The sequence below is a fragment of the Emydura macquarii genome, unplaced genomic scaffold (genome assembly GCF_026122565.2).
Source record: "Emydura macquarii macquarii isolate MOO-44397 ecotype Brisbane River unplaced genomic scaffold, CSIRO-AGI_Emac_v2 contig_1477, whole genome shotgun sequence".
NCBI lineage: Eukaryota > Metazoa > Chordata > Testudines > Chelidae > Emydura > Emydura macquarii.
The window spans coordinates 5,934,222-5,950,095 of record NW_027131614.1 but is presented as its reverse complement, the minus strand read 5'-3'; the positions used below and the strand labels follow the sequence as shown (position 1 = coordinate 5,950,095).

The window sequence follows — 15,874 nt, the reverse complement described above, 5'->3', positions numbered from 1 at the left end:
CAGGGGAACATACCCACATCTGAACGACTTTGGGAAACGGACAACCTAAGTTCTCTGGCTCATGTTCAGGATCAACAGAGACCTTTCCATTGTCTCCTTAAGGCATCAATAAATATGTGATCGATGTTTCATTCGCTGAAGTTGCCTTCAGTTACAATTTGAACATGGAAGGGTCAGTGAAGACTTCAGGAACTTCCTTAACTATGAGGAATTGATGTGACAAGCTTTGCCCTAACTTTACCTTAGACTCAATTAATTTTTGTAACATGGTTTTAATGGTTCCCTTTGTGTCCAACCAGCCTGTCCATCTGCAAGCGGCATGCTGAAGAATGCATGGGTTTCATTTTCAGCAGGTCTCAAATTAGTAGTAGGCAAATCCAATTCAAAAGCAGGGAATCTGTTAGAAGGGCTAGTCTCTTGGATCTTGAGGAGGACTGATTCAGGCTTGTCTCTGCCTCCCTGGAAACTTCAAACATTTATTCTGGTGTTAAAGAAATTTATCTAGAAGCCCCAGGAATAAGGCTATTGTGAATACCAAGAACAGACTTTTAGAGAGTGATGGTCAGGAATTGACTTCTGATTTACAGTACCTGGTGATATCACAAGGTATCAGACATGTTTCATAAGAAATTCACTGCATTCAATGAAATTATGCATGTGTCCAATTCTTAAGAGTTTGCATTAAAAATAAAGTTCTATAAATGACCTAGTTCTAGCAGAATTCTTCACAGAATTCCCTCAAGGTGATTACAAAGAAGGAACAATATCCTATTTTCAGAATGAATTATATTTTTATTAAAACAAAATAGGGACAGTAAAGTCTATAAAAGCAAACATAAAAGACTGTTGGTCTACTGTATGTTACAACAGATAGTCACATAACAGTGTAAGTAATGGAGGAAATCTTACTGGCACTGGGATTTCACTTGCTTTGAAGAGATGACCACAATAACCATAGTTTTTACTGTTCTGCTACAGACATTAGGGCCAAAGGATTTACAGCAGAGAGGTTTGGGACAGGGATATTAGATATTGATATTAGAGATATAAGCTAAGACTGGCTTTTAATTCACAATTACAGGCACAGGCAATAGTCACCATTTAGAATTTAGCTTCTTATGCTATCACTTTACACTGAAGCTACTGTGAGAACAGCTTGAACTATTTCCTGGAATCTCTTTCCCATCTGGAAATGCAGGGGAACGCCACCATATTATCTTTCATTGCTGAAAGTAGGAGCAATTTAAAATCTAAAATTGAAACAGGTGTCACTAGCAGCAATAAGCACATCATTTTGGGTGCAAAGAAAAACAGTGATCGTCAGACATGCCTATCAGAGTGAAAACTTTACAAAAACCCTATATGTTTAGAGGAAAGCAAAGTGAATAGAGGAAGGATAGTCTATGATTAAGGCACTACACCAACACTCAGAATGGATAGGTTCAACTCCCAGCTCCATCTCATACTTCTAGTGTGATCTTGGACTAATCTCCCTGTACCTCAGTTGCCTACAAGTAAAATAGAAATAAATATTCCCGTTTGTTTGTATTGTGACTTTAGATAGTAAGTTCTTTGAGGCAGAGAGTGGCTCTGACTACATATATACAGCACTTAGCCCAGCAGGGCTCAAAGCTTTGTTGGGATTTCTCAGTTCTACAATAATACAAATAATAAGTAGCTTAAAAATTGATTTAAAAGGAGCTTGCTGATAAGGGTTGCCAACCCTCCAGGATTGTCCTGGAGTCATGTGATGAAACCTTCAGGAATACATCCAACCAAAACTGGTAACCCTACTGCTGGTGCATGTTTTACTTCAGTCCAAAAATACATGCTTTTGCTGCATCCTGTTGAACTCTTATAATAAGTATTTTTCACTCAGCTGATCACTGGATTTAAAAAAAAAAAATGCAACTTCCCAGATCATTACTAAATTATTATGAAATCAAGGCCAGAATGGACTTACTATAACCTAAACACTTTCTCCAATCTTTCTTATAACACTGCTATTAACTATGCCAGATTTCCATCTAATGTCCTTATAACTTTACATGAAAAGAATGCAGTCAAGATCTTTTAGAACAATGGTTCTCAACCTTTCCAGACTACTGTACCCCTTTCAGCAGTCTGATTTGTCTTGCGTACCCCAAGTTTCACTGCACTTAAAAGCTACTTGCTTACAAAATCAGTCAAAAATACAAAAGTGTCACATCACACTATTACTGAAAAATTGCTTACTTTCTCATATTTTACCATATAATTAAAAAATAAATCACAACCCCCACGCAGGTTGAGAAACACTGATATAGTATATAAAGCATTATAAACATGTCATCGTGTGTATGAAATTTTAATTTGTACTGACTTCGCTTGTGCTTTCCATGTAGCATGTTCTAACCTCTGTGTACCCTTGGTTGAGAACCACTGTTTTAGAATATAGTAATATTAGAAAAAAGGCAATCATCTGGTAACTCCTTCAAGGAAATGATACATCATTACAAACAGATATACAACACCTTTTTTATGCACTGCTGTGTGAGATAGCAGCTAAAAACCTGTATGTAATAAATTAGCCTTGTGTTCTGAAACCAATGTGTAAATAAATAAAGTGAGAGATATTTTGGTATGGTTTCAAGTTAAAAGGAATATATTTTTCTAACATACTGGAGGAAGCAAGGAGGCAATAACCCAAAGTTGTTATTGTTGCTTGAAACATTTGCTAATATATATATAAACATTGAGAGTTTACCCTCTAGCCAAGGATAGGATTTAGGTAAAGAGCCCTGTGGCAGGGTGGTAGTATCTAGGATGCTGTATATGTATGCAGAGCTCCTCTGATAAACCACGGCAGGATCAGGACCTGGAACACTGCATAAATACCAACTCCAACTAGGATATTAGAAGGCTTGAAGAGCCTAAGGGAGGGCACCTGCAGAAAAAGTTCTAGGAAGAGCCAGGCTCAGGTTTATGTTTGGTTGTTACCATTTGAGTTTGAAATAAAGCCAAATCCCATAAAGTGGAACATTTGGATTATAAACATTGATTCTATTCTTTTTAGAGCAGCATGGAAACTGTAGCTGCTTATAAGTACAATGTGAACAAAACTGTAGGATTGGCGTAGCAGCCTCAGCTATCTGAATGATCAAAACTAGTGGTCTAGTACAGTTAGCTCAGAAATTGGGGGTTCCAAATCTAATTCTCCAAATCTAATTCAATTAAAGAATCCTTTATTACCCCAGGATAGTTAGCATAGGCTATTAGATGGCCTTTGGAAATACTGTACACTCTATGCTCTGCTGCTCCACTGACATGCAGTGAAAAGTAAAAGGCTCACCTCTGGGGGACATGCCTTGGATGTGCACATAGATAAAACCCACAAGGGGCTTGGTTGTACATACTCTTGCCTCTTAAAATGTGTGGTATGATGTGCTAATTATGAAACTGAATATGACATTTTATATGACCTACATTAAGCAAACACTGAAGTTGTACACATCACATGTTAGAGGACTTTCATTGATTCTATGTACTATCTGGCATAAAGAGTAGTACACATCACAAGTTGTACAAGTTCTAGCTATCTTAGGGTTTCATATTTCTGCTCACCCTTGTAGTATCTGAGCACCTTCCACATTTAAAAAAAAAAAAAAAAGATTTCCAATCTGAAGACCCTAGCAGCCTTCATAGAGTCTCTGGCATTTCTCCTTTTCTGGTTTGTAAAAACAGTTGGGGTTAGAATTTTCTTTGGGTTTTCTTTTGTTTTTGAAAGGAGGAGAGGTTTGTATAGGGGCAGGTGTTGGTGTTGTGACTATCGTGGTTATGCTAGGAAAGTTTTATAAAAAGAGGAAGGCTTTAATTGCATGATCACATACTGGTTCTTAATTAAACACAACAGCACACCACACAGTGTTTTCTCGAACCTTAGATATGTACTACTCTTTATGCCAGATAGTACATAGAATCAATGAAAGTCCTCTAACATGACTCACAGAACTTACTTTGCCTATAAAAGACTTGACAATGATTAAGCAGCTGGTGTGCTATGACCAATGCTTCTTCCGCTGACCAGCATCACCTCATTATTTTCTTGTGTTTTCCCCTCCCGCACATCTCTTTACTGCATCCACTTGTTATCTTAATTTATCCTTAGATTGTACACTCTTTGGGGTAGGGACAGTCATTTGTTGTGTGTTTGTACAGCACCTAGAACAATAATGCCCTAATCCATTAGTAGGGCTTCTAGGCACTAATGTGATCCAAACAATATTGTTAACATAACCATGCAGAATAACTGAGAAAGTGTTTCTTTCTGTAGAAGAAATAAAAGCAGGGATCCAAACTTCTACATCAGAAACAAAGAACAAAATGCACTGTGAGATGTTTCACGGAGATATAGAAGGCAGACTTTCCATTGAATAAGCAATCCTCAAAATTACCCAGGAATCCAGTTATAATTCTAATGGCCCATTTCTGCCCTCACTTACTGAGGTATAACATCCACTGACTTCAATAGGGATTGCACCTTTATAGGTAGACTTGGAAGGATTCGATTTTTAACCTATAAATGTCATTAAACACTGATTTCACCATATACACATAAACTGACAAAAAAAAGTATTTTTATAGATAATAAAAATTTACATATAGGCAACGTAAGCAAATGTTACTTGAGAGCTTAGAGTTTGATTTAAGGATATTTTCTTTGTACATTTTGATGTGATTTTGACTATTTGTGTTTTAACAGTTATAAAGCTTTAACTTTTTGGATCTTCACATGTACTGTGATTAAATAATTATTTTTAGACCCCCAGTCTGACCCTCCATAATTTCCTGCAACTGTGAAAATTTAAAGATAAAAATAAAAAATACTTAAAAATAAACAGATATCTGTTTAAGTTATAAAAAAGAAAAATCAAATTCTGCCAAGCTTATTTATAAAAGTGAGGGCAAGGCTGAGTACTAAGGCCAAAATACTCAGTTGGGTGCCCAAAGTTAGGCTACTAACTCTATATTTGGACATCTAAATAAGAAAGGCCAGCTCTTTTAAAAGTCAATGCGCCCACAAATCCCAGTGAAGTAAGTGAGAGCCACACATCCTCAGTACTTAGTAACAATGGCATGATTTTTTATTTATTTTTTTTTTTTTTGGAAACTTAACTTTAACAACCAGCCTTGTTTAAAAGTTTTGGCCTTTGACTCTTAACTACAGTAGATTTGTTGTTATTGAATAAGAATGGCCATACCAGGTCAGACCAATGGTCCATCTAGCCCAGTATCCTGTCTTCTGACGGTGGCCAATGCTAGGTGCTTCAGAGGGAATGAACAGAACAAGTAATCATAAAGTGATCCCCCCCATCGTCCGTTCCCAGCTTCTGGCTAATAGCCATTGATGGACATATCCTCCATGAACTTATCTAGTTTTTTTTTAACCCTGTTATAATCTTGGCCTCCACAACATCCTTTGGTAAAGAGTTCCACAGGTTGACTGTGTATTATGTGAAGAAATGCTTCCTGTTGTTTGTTTTAAACCTGCTGCCCATTAATTTCATTTGGTGACTCCTAGTTTTTGTGTTATGAGGAGTAAATAATATTTCCTTATTTACTTTCTCCATACCAGTCATGATTTTATAGACCTCTATTATATCCCCACTTGGTCGTCTCTTTTTCAAGATGAGAAGTCCCAGTCTTATTATCTCCCCTTTCATGAAAGTTGGTACCACCAATCATTTTTGTTGTCTTTTTCTGTACCTTTTCCAATTCTATACATCTTTTTTGAGATGGGGCAACCAGATTTGCATGCAATATTCGAGATGTGGGCATACCATGGATTTATATGGCAGCAATATGGTATTTTCTTTTATTTTCTATCTGTTTCCTAATGATTCCCAACATCATTAGTTGTTTTTTTGTTTGGTTGGTTTTTTTGGCTGTCACTGCACGTTGAGTGAATATTTTCAGAGAACTATCAACAATGACTTCAAGACCTCTTTCTTGAGTGGTAACAGCTAATTTAGACCACCATCATTTTATATGTACAGTTGGGATTAGGTTTTTCAATGTGCTTTACTTTGCACTGACAAATACATGACAAAATGAAAAAGGATGCAAAAGTAACTTCTAGAACCAAAAATATTTCAGTTTTAGACATATTTAAACAAAGTATTTGTCATCTAATCCTCAGTGTCAAGACAAGCAGAGGGGGGAAAAACAGGACTAAAAATAGGACTTGAAATAAATCTGAAATATCTGCATAAGAATGAAAATCTAATGCTGACTAATCACAGAGCTCTGGGGAATACCAGAGAATTTGACAGAAAGGGAATATTTAAAGAGCAAAAGAAGCTAATTGCACAAAAATGTATTTTAGGTGAGGCTGGTAAGGTTGCCTGACATTTCCCATTAAAACACCCTGTTTTCAATTGCTTGTAACTTTGCCAACTTCAACCCTTTGGGTTGAAACTTTCCATGCTAGAGGTCTGCCTCAGACTGAATATTTTTGGGGAAAATCATTCAAAATGGTCTACCTGTTTTGAGAATGAGGGGAAAATATGTTGTTGTCCCATGTTAAAAAATTCTAATGTGACCTTATCTTTGAGAAGCTTTAACACCCCTCATGCTTTGGAGCAGGGACTTCAAATTTGGCAGTGTGAGATCTTTATATCAATGATGTGCCTTTCACAGTCCCAGTGAAAATTTAGCCAAATTTTAAAACCTTCCTTTTAAAAAAAAATCAGTTTGCACATGCTCAATAGAGACTGATTTTATTGACTCAATTCCCTAAGATACCATCTGCATTGGGTAAGCTCTAGCTAGGGCTGAACTGGGAGCAGGAAGCTGTGCTCCCAATAACAAACCCTGGCACCTGCTGGGGGACTCAGTCAGATGGAGAAGGAAGCTACCTGATTTAACTGCAGGAGAGCCAAGAATTGGGCAGTTGGGGAGAAAACAGGATGGGGGAGGAACAGGCAACCTTAATTTTGGCATCAGGGCTGGACTTAGGGGCAGGCAATTCAGGTGACCGCTTGGGGTGCTGGGCTTGGGGAAAAGGGGTGCTGGGCTAGGGGTGCTGTTTTTGTTTATAGCGACAAAAGGGAAAATAGAATGTTTGAACTAAAATGTTTTAGGTATTCAATATGTAGATTCATTTTTCACTAATATCCTAGAACATTCTGTCCTATACGACAGGGATAAATCATGCATGCATATCTTGCATCAAAGTCATGAAATGGGCTACAAATGCAATAAACTTATGAATACCTTATATTTCAAGAAATGGGGAAGAGGGAGTGCCGAAGACACTCCTCACCTGGGGCGCCATTTGGTCTAGGGCCGGCCCTGTCTGGCATTTCCTACCTTAGAGTGCTTGACCTTGCAACCTACCGTAATGCCTTTTTAATGTAGTTTGCATGTGTAATACAAGAAATATGGCTCCTGTAAAGCTTAGTGTGTACACCACTTTGTGATGAAGGAAGCAGCTGCTGGGGATGAGACAGACCAAGGAGTATAACTATTAAAGAGTTAATACCAAAAGAGTCTGATTTTTATTAAAACCATTAATTGAACAATTTATAAAGTGTCCAGAGGGAAGAAAGAAGAGGGAACCCACCTGCAGAGCAGCTTCCTACTTCCACTTGTCCTGATAGTACCAGAAGTAGAGACAAGGGCACTCTAGCCTTAAACTAGTGTCTTCTTATCTGGACTGAGTTTTCTCTGGCCTCAGAAAAGGCCAGCAGCGGAGGGTTTGTGAGTGTAATCTAACACAGCTCAACCTGCTGCCAAGGATGCAACACAGAGCCTTCCCACTGAGGAGTAGGAAACTGCTAAGTATTTGTTGCTGTTGGTTCTAATTCAGTTTTGTTATTTTGAGAGTTCATCGACTGGCAACCAGTAGGCGGGATACAGGCTTTTTATTGCCACTGGCCTGAGGAAGCTAGAGTAGCAAGTTGTGTTAAGGGTTAAAACAACAAAATATACACTTAGTAATGTAGGCACCCTGTACTTGAAGGGCTTCGGAACTTAATTGGGAGTTTTACAGTTGAGAAGATCCTGGGAGACTACAACTCCCATGATATCTTGGAGCTCAGAAAAAAGCATGGTGGACTCCATTTTCTTGGGGGGTTGAGTGCAGCCAAGTCTGGAAGCTGCTGCTGACTGCTACTGGGGGTCCTGAAGCTGCTGTTGAGAGCCTGCTGGAGTTTTGATTGAGCAGCCAGCTTCAGAGGTTAATGGCATTTCCCAAGCCAGATCAGGGACTGAGCCTAGAACTGCCTGAAGTGGGCCTGCAGTGAAAGTGGTGTGAGTGCCTCCCGTTTCCTTTTGTTTTGAGATAGGGTGTTAAGGAAGGGGCACAGCAGAGACACTTTGACTGGGCCTGAGAAGAGGTAGAGAAATCGTCTCTTCAAGCCAGGGCCAGGATTGCTGACACTTGGGTTAGGCCAACTCCAAATCTTCAGCTTGATACCTTGGTTGAACTTATACACTGAACCAACAGAGTGCTGTCTCCTTCAGATCCTCAAGTGCACCCAAGCAAGCAAGGGGTTAGGGCTCTGAACTTTAGGGTAGTGTACACTCTGCAGGTGGGGTAAATAATGGCAGTGTAAATGCCAGACAAGTTTCATTTATTACTGTATACTATATTTATTAATTGATTTATTTAACTGCCCCTGTGGATTTAAAATAGTAGTGATGTTTAATTTGTCTGTTATGCCATATTCCCTTAATTTGTTAAGTAAAGGTGCGTTAGCTCTAATTTAAGTATATTGGATGTGTAGTTTGCATAATTGGTATTTTTAGTTAGATCCATGCCACAGATTATTATTAGAATAGGTTTAGTCCTAGAAGCTCCCAAAGCCTGCTATTGAGTGTGTGCAGGGTACAGCCAGGTGGAGGCACCGCCAATTATAAACTCCTTTAGGAGTAAAGGGACTGCAGCAGAGGCGTGGATAGAGGATTCTCACCTATCCTACATCATCACTGGGATACTCAGGATCTCCTTTGTAGTCTGCAACCTTAGGCACCTGTGCACACAATTGCCTGCTCCCAAGCAACCCAGAAATAAAGGGGTTTCAGTAACAACTACAAAATGTGTGTATCTGTATGAAAGCTGTGGAGAAGGGAAGGATGACAGCACAAAAAAGTGGAGGGGGCTGATTTGGTGATCGGCAAGGGGGTGAGTCAAAGGAAGGCAAAGCTAACGGTCTACAAGCTCTAGAAGTTCACCTTGGGTCAAGATTTAGTGTTGGTTGATCTCAGCTGCAGAGTAGAGCTCTCTTATACTGTGACACTGGGTCTTAGGAAGGTATAACTCTATAAAGATATCTGTATGTTATTAGTGGAACTTTAAAAGCCAACAGTTAACATTCTTTGGGGTTTTAACTTAAAATACACAATTTTGAGTATCTACAATAGATTCCTAATTTCTTTCTGTCCTTCCTTCTGTCACTGGTTCCGAATCTGATCCATAGCTCCAAGCAACAATTAAATTGTGAGAGATTCAAGACTTCCTTGATTGACTGGCAGTGTGGTTCAGTAGATAGAGCACCAGATTGGGAATCAAGAGACATGGGATCTCTGCCACTGACTTGCAGGGTATACTTGAGTAAGTCACTTCCGCAGCTTGTGCCTGTTTCTCCTCCCCACCCTTTTTTCCTCTTATCTTTTATATTTTAAGCTCTTCGGAACAGGCACAGTCTCTTACAGTTATGAGTTTGTACAGTGCCCACTACTGCTTGCTGCCTCTGTTCCAGTTTCGCTACACTATGGAAGAGGTAGGGTAGTTCTGTAACCGAGATGTGAGTTTCTATTGGGAAGAAAGGGTTTACAGAACTAGTGAGGGGTAGATTAGTGAGAAGGGGGTAGAAGAAAGTTTTCTGAGCATGTGTGTGGGGATCCTTGAGGATTAGGTGGGTTGGAGAGATAGAGAGATGTCCATGTCAGAGAAACTGCCAAAGAGGGACTTATTTTTATTTAGGGTTGACCAAGACCATGACATTTTAAAGGGGTTGAACATGATCTACACTAGGTGCTAAGTGGTGTTTAAAGTGTATTAGAACAGTTTTTTAAAACCACCGTCTATTTTCCTCTCCAGACACAACCTCTGAGTCTGCTTTCAGTCCATCACTAGCCCAAAACACAGACCTCCCAACAGGAAGGGGAAGCCTTTAACACCTGTTGCTTATCCACCTCTGTTGATGTCAGGAGACTAAGGGCCAAGTTGTATTCTTATTCACGCACAACTTCCATTAACTTCAGTTGGAGCAACATGTGACCTAAGAATAGACTCTGGCCTTATGGAAAGAGGCAGGATACCATATGAGAGACCGAAGTCATTATTATTGTTGTGGTGTAGTAGTGCCTAACTGTGCTGTACAAACCCAGAGGACCACATGGTCCCTGCCCTGAAGATCTTACAGCCTAGTTTAGGACAAGATGCAATGAGTGGGTTTGACAAACCCAAAGGAGGAGGAGGAGGGAAATAGTAATGCCATAGGTGTTGGAACTAGGGATGCAGGGGGGTGCTGCTGCACTCCCAGATCTGAAGTAGTTTCCATAACTACGGTTTTACAATTTGGTTCAATGGCTCTCAGCACCCCCACTATAAAAATTATTCCAGCACCTTTGAGTAATGCCTTCATGCAGTGGCATACGCTAATCAGGTGCACAGCTTGATAGTTCCATATGGTTCTACTGTTTATACAGTCACCTGTGATATTACTTGGAAGCGCCTTTTCTTGAAGATTAGAGCCTGACATGACCTACGTAGACAAGTGTAGTGTGTCCTTGTTTTTCTTTTTGGTAGCTTGAGTGCTGTACAGACTAGATAGCTAACAGAGGTAATGCTGCAGCAAATTCCTTTCATCCCCAATTGTAAGTTTATAATTAAAGAAGAAAAGTAAAAATCCACCTTTGTCTAAAAGATCTGTTTCAAAGGCATATCAGGGCACATTTTCTATGGATTGAGGAACTTCATGTAGTAGGGTTTTTTTCTGTAAATTAAAAAACTTTTCAATAACTGAATTTAATCTGCTGAGACTGTTCAAGATGAGTTCTGTTTACCTTTGACATCCTTCATAGCTCTAGTATAAAAAAGTTAAGTGTATATATGTGTAGAGAAAAAGGCAGTAAATCAGCAGAGAAATTGCATAATGTAATTACACTATTTGATATTCATGTAGAACAGGAATCAGAACAAATATAAAATTTATTTTTGTTCTAAACAACTAACAGTAATAATGGTAGTGTCTAGTGCCTTTGTTTTTATGATTAACTCCCCCCCAACTGATTTGGAGTTGAATACAGATGTAATACTTATTAAAAAAAAAGTATTAAAGTACAGTTGTCATTTTGGCCATTTCAGTGAAGTCTGTACCTTGCATTCAGACTGTGTTATACGTCCTCATAATTGAGGCTTTTAAATAGGCAATTTACATAGATTCTGTATTCATTGAGGGGTCATAATTTAACAAGGAGCTGATTTTTCTCCATCCAGTTCAAGGCAACTGTGCATTTAACAATGGTAATGAAAGAAAATATTTAAATTCCAGATGTTAAAAAATACTTTAAATTAAGTGGCCATGAAACAGAGCTGAGTCTAGTCTGCTTAAAAAACAAATCCTGCAACCATGATGCTTCGAACAATAAACTACTATTAAAGTCACTTGCATTATTAACAATATTCTTTTGTGAGAGTTTGCCTTTGGGACTGTAATGTCTTCGGTGGAGGCAGAAATAATTATAGAAGTTATTTTGCCTAAAAGGCTATCAAAAGGCTAAAATAAGTTTGAGTCCACTTGAACACTTTCTGCTTCCATCACAAGCAGACAGTTTGTATGGTGCAATGTATGTGTGATGGGGAGGCAGGGGAAAGAGAGTATGCATAGTACTTTTCACCTCATCAGTGTGACCCACTGAGCCCTGTAGCAAGTGATGATAATTTGGCATTTGGATTCAGTGAAAGTCTTCTCATTTGGATTGTGATGAATTTTCTATGGGTGCTGCAAAAAAACCACCTCTTGATATAATTCTACAAGCAGTTCAAGCACTTGAATCAGAGACTGTCTGAAATGTTCAGAGTAGGAGAAGAACTGGATACAGAGTCAAAATAATGATAATTCTCTGTTCGACAAGCTGAAATTGAGGGTGCTGCATAGCATTAATAAGAGTTCTTAGAAAAGGCAATGTACTCTTGCACAGCACTTCAACATAGGACTATGACAGTGCCTTGCTGTCTAGTATGACTTGTACTTGCTACACAAACCTTGGGAATTCTAACAGTGTGTTCTGTGTCTTATGGTGTACTGTAGAAAAGTCACTCACCAGTCAATGCACCGCCTCATGGCCAAGTATGGTGTAACAGCCTCTTCAGCTCTAGCACCCAAGACAACCATCGATCCAAGCCTGGGGCAGTTTACTTACCCCTTTTTCCACAATTTAGTTCCCCACCTATGTCCTTATAGTCCCACCCTTTCCAGGGTAATAAAGAGTCCAATATAGCAGAAGTCTAACAAATCTTTCCTAGACCTTCAGCCCCACCATGGGCTCAACAGGCCTTGTCCTGCTTTGTGTTAGGGGTGTTTTAATCTCCTTTTCCTTGGGGAGGCAGTAAGGGAACACAGATCTTCCCTCACCTTGGGATTCCAGCCTAAGGACTCCATGTTAAGTAGCAAGGGTCTGCTTCCCTAGACCCACTGTTGTTTCTCTAGGCCACTCTCTATCTTCAGGCTGATACAAAGTCCCTAAACGCTCCCTGGCAGCACACAGCCCCCCCCCCCAAACTAAACTTCCTCCAAATCTCTGGAAAGTCTCTCCCCTAAGTACCTCTTCCTGAGAGCTCTTCTCTTGTAGAAGGAATAGGGTTGGTCTCTCCCCCTCTTGAAGGCTTCTCTCAGCTGTTGCTGATCAGCCACTTTATCACAGCTGGGGAAGTAACTGTCTGCCTTTTAACCCCTTCATGGCTGCTAGTTTTCTGCTTGTTCTATATGCATTTGATATGCTGGTTCTCTGTTCTGTGGACTTCATAAAAAGTATTCTGAAAATGCATTTGCATCTGCCCTCTCTGGTTGCATTTCTGTTATCATCTTTGTTTGCTTTTTATTTTTGTATTTAATACATATTTATGAAATACCTAATAAAAATTGGTTTAAAAAAAGAATTTGGTAAAACCCAGATCTTAGTGGTCTGGCTGAGAGACCACATTTTCCTGAACACTGTTAGACCATCTAGTCTTTCTTAGACTGTGTTTGGAATTGACCAAAGCCAGAATTTCCCATACATTCAAATTCCTTTGAGGTGGGTATGGTGTTTCCTGACTTTTTCACACAGAAAAGGTATTTCCCTACATGGAGTGACTAGGGCTACGACTACACTGACAGCGGCAAATTCGCCGCCGTCAGATTGATTTCTCTGGATTGACTGAGCAGTCAGTGCAGACCCGCTCAGTCGATCCAGAAATCGACGTACTAAGACCGGCTACACAAGTAGCGCAGCGCAGTGCAGACGGACGCAGAAGAGAAGCTCAGCAGTTGATGGGAGTTGTGCAAGTTTTTTGTGTACTTTGCGTAACTCCCATCAACTGCCGCTGAATCTCACAAGTAAGTGTAGACAGGGCCCAAGACAAGACTACCAATGTCCCTGACAGAGCTTTCCTAAACATGAACACAGCTGGGCTGTCCCTGGTCTGCACAGGCCAAAACAACAACAAGTAGACAACATCATAACCCACAAAGCAAGTAACAATGCAACTGGAGAGAACAGAGGCAAACGCAACACACATAGGGTATTTCTTGCCAGAAAATTTTGAATCAGGACACATACACAAGAATAAGCATGTCAGAGAAGGCCCAGTATGAAATGAAGCAGTGCAAAAAGTATGGCAAAAAATAAGTGGCACTGAGAGCTTGTTCTAGGTGTTTGTAGATTACTGGTGACGCTAGGGCAAAAATAGATTCAATCCAGGTCACTACTGGTTAATAAGTGCTTATATACTGTAAGGACGGGCTCATTGCAAATGCCATAGGTAAACTAGACTAAAAAGATCATTTATGCCTGTATAGCCCCATTTATTTTTTAAAAATCAATATATTTTCTAAAATCCTATGTTGCTGCCTCAGCACCAGATTTCCATCACGCTTGCTCACAGTATTCTGGCAATCCGCTCCACACAGCTTGATCTCTAAGCTCATTGCAGGTTCAGGGCCCTCCTCCAAAAGTAGTTCAACTGAAATCAAGGAGGCTACTTGCAAAGGTACTTCTTATTCAATTTGAGCAAGAGTGACAAGAGTCTGGCCCCTAGCAATTGTGTGTGTTTAGGTCAGGTTTTCTCAGCTATTTACTAATCTAGCAGTTTATATGTAATTTCTAATTTTAAAATGTGTAGTGCATATGAGCATGCAGGGCAAATGCTCAGTACCTATGACAGGCCAGATTTTCAGAAGTGCTCAGCAACCAGCAGCTCCTCCTGTGACACTGATGGCCAGATTTTCCAAAGAGTTGTGCACCCAATGTACTGAAATCCTTCGTGCAAAAATCTGGCCATTTACTTCAGTGCCCAATGGGAGCTGAGCTCCTTGGAAAGTCAAATCCTGAATGTGGTGGTTGAGCTCTTTTAAAGAACTCTTCTGGCCCTTAGTTGCTACACTCATCAGATCTCTGAACATCTTTAAATGATTACCAGTAAAGATATTCTTCATAAATGACTTAAATTAGGCAGATCTCCCCCTTTTTTGGTAATGGTGTATTTTAATATTAATACCTTTGGGCCAGGAACTTTTTCTTTTTTTCTGTTTGGAAAGAGCCTAGTATTTCAGTGCGAATAGAAAAATAACAATAATATCTTACATTTGTATAGCCCCTCTCACTTACGTTATTCCAAAACACTTAATGAATCATTAATTGAAATGCAGCCACTTCTGGAGTGTGGCAGGCATTCTGCTCTGCAGCGGAAATAGTTTAGAACAGTCTTCAGGCAAGGACTGAAGAATAACTGCCCCAAACGGAACAGTAGGGGGAATTTATAGGAATGCAGAATGTAACTACCAGGGTTAAACCCTGTATCCTTGCAAAGAGATGAGATGGAATTTTGAACAACACGGGAGGTCTGGGTCTCCATGTTACACTTCATCTGACAGATCTGGAGTCAAAATGAAGGAGAGCCAGGGAAGGTGAGACAGCTTCTCCACCCTGTGCCAAAAAGCAGAGAGAGATCTCCCCCTTTTCTTCTAGCTTGGCAGGGAGTGGAGCTGTTCCCCCTCCCATTTCAATCTACTTTAACAATTGTGAAAGATGGCACCTCCAGCCGCATGCTCCCATCCAAAAACCCTGTTGGGGCACTGTGTGGCTACTGACTCAGTGCCAACCAGAGTAACAACTGCACTTGTGTTTTCCTGGGAGCTCTCCCAGCAAAATTTTAACCAGATATGACCCTGCTTAGCTTATGAAATCTGAAGAGCTCTCATATCAAGATGATATGGCCACATACATATTTGAACAGGATAGCCCGTTGTAACACCACAGTGGTGTTTGAACTGATATTCTGCATGTGAGATCCATTCATGTGATCCTAAGCTCTTTGTGACAGGAACCAGGTCTGTTTTTATGAGTTTGTCATATGCCATGTAGATATCATGCTTTATAAATAACAAAAATAGAAGGCCCACCTGCTTGTGGATCATAACATTCTCAGGCCACTTTTATGAAGAGAGGAGGTTTGTCCTGGTGACCTTGACCACAATGCCTCTGCATCACTCTCCACTCCACTGTGCAAAGAATGTGGTTAAAACAGCTGCCTTCCACCCCAGAAACAGCTGCATTTCTGGGATGCTTTATGCACATAGTTTATTAAATACTTGGGCATCCTTTGGGATGTATAGCACTGCACAAG

The 15,874-nt window shown here is 39.9% G+C and overlaps 1 long non-coding RNA gene across 1 annotated transcript in view; it reads right to left on the bottom strand.

Annotated features, from left to right (window-relative positions):
- Positions 1–12,877, bottom strand: part of LOC137156804 (uncharacterized) — a 109,845-nt gene extending 96,968 nt beyond the window's left edge. Inside the window, exon 1 of the long non-coding RNA XR_010920901.1 lies at positions 12,814–12,877. This is a non-coding gene — a long non-coding RNA (uncharacterized lncRNA). The remainder of the gene's footprint in view (positions 1–12,813) is intronic.
- Positions 12,878–15,874: the final 2,997 nt, after the last annotated feature.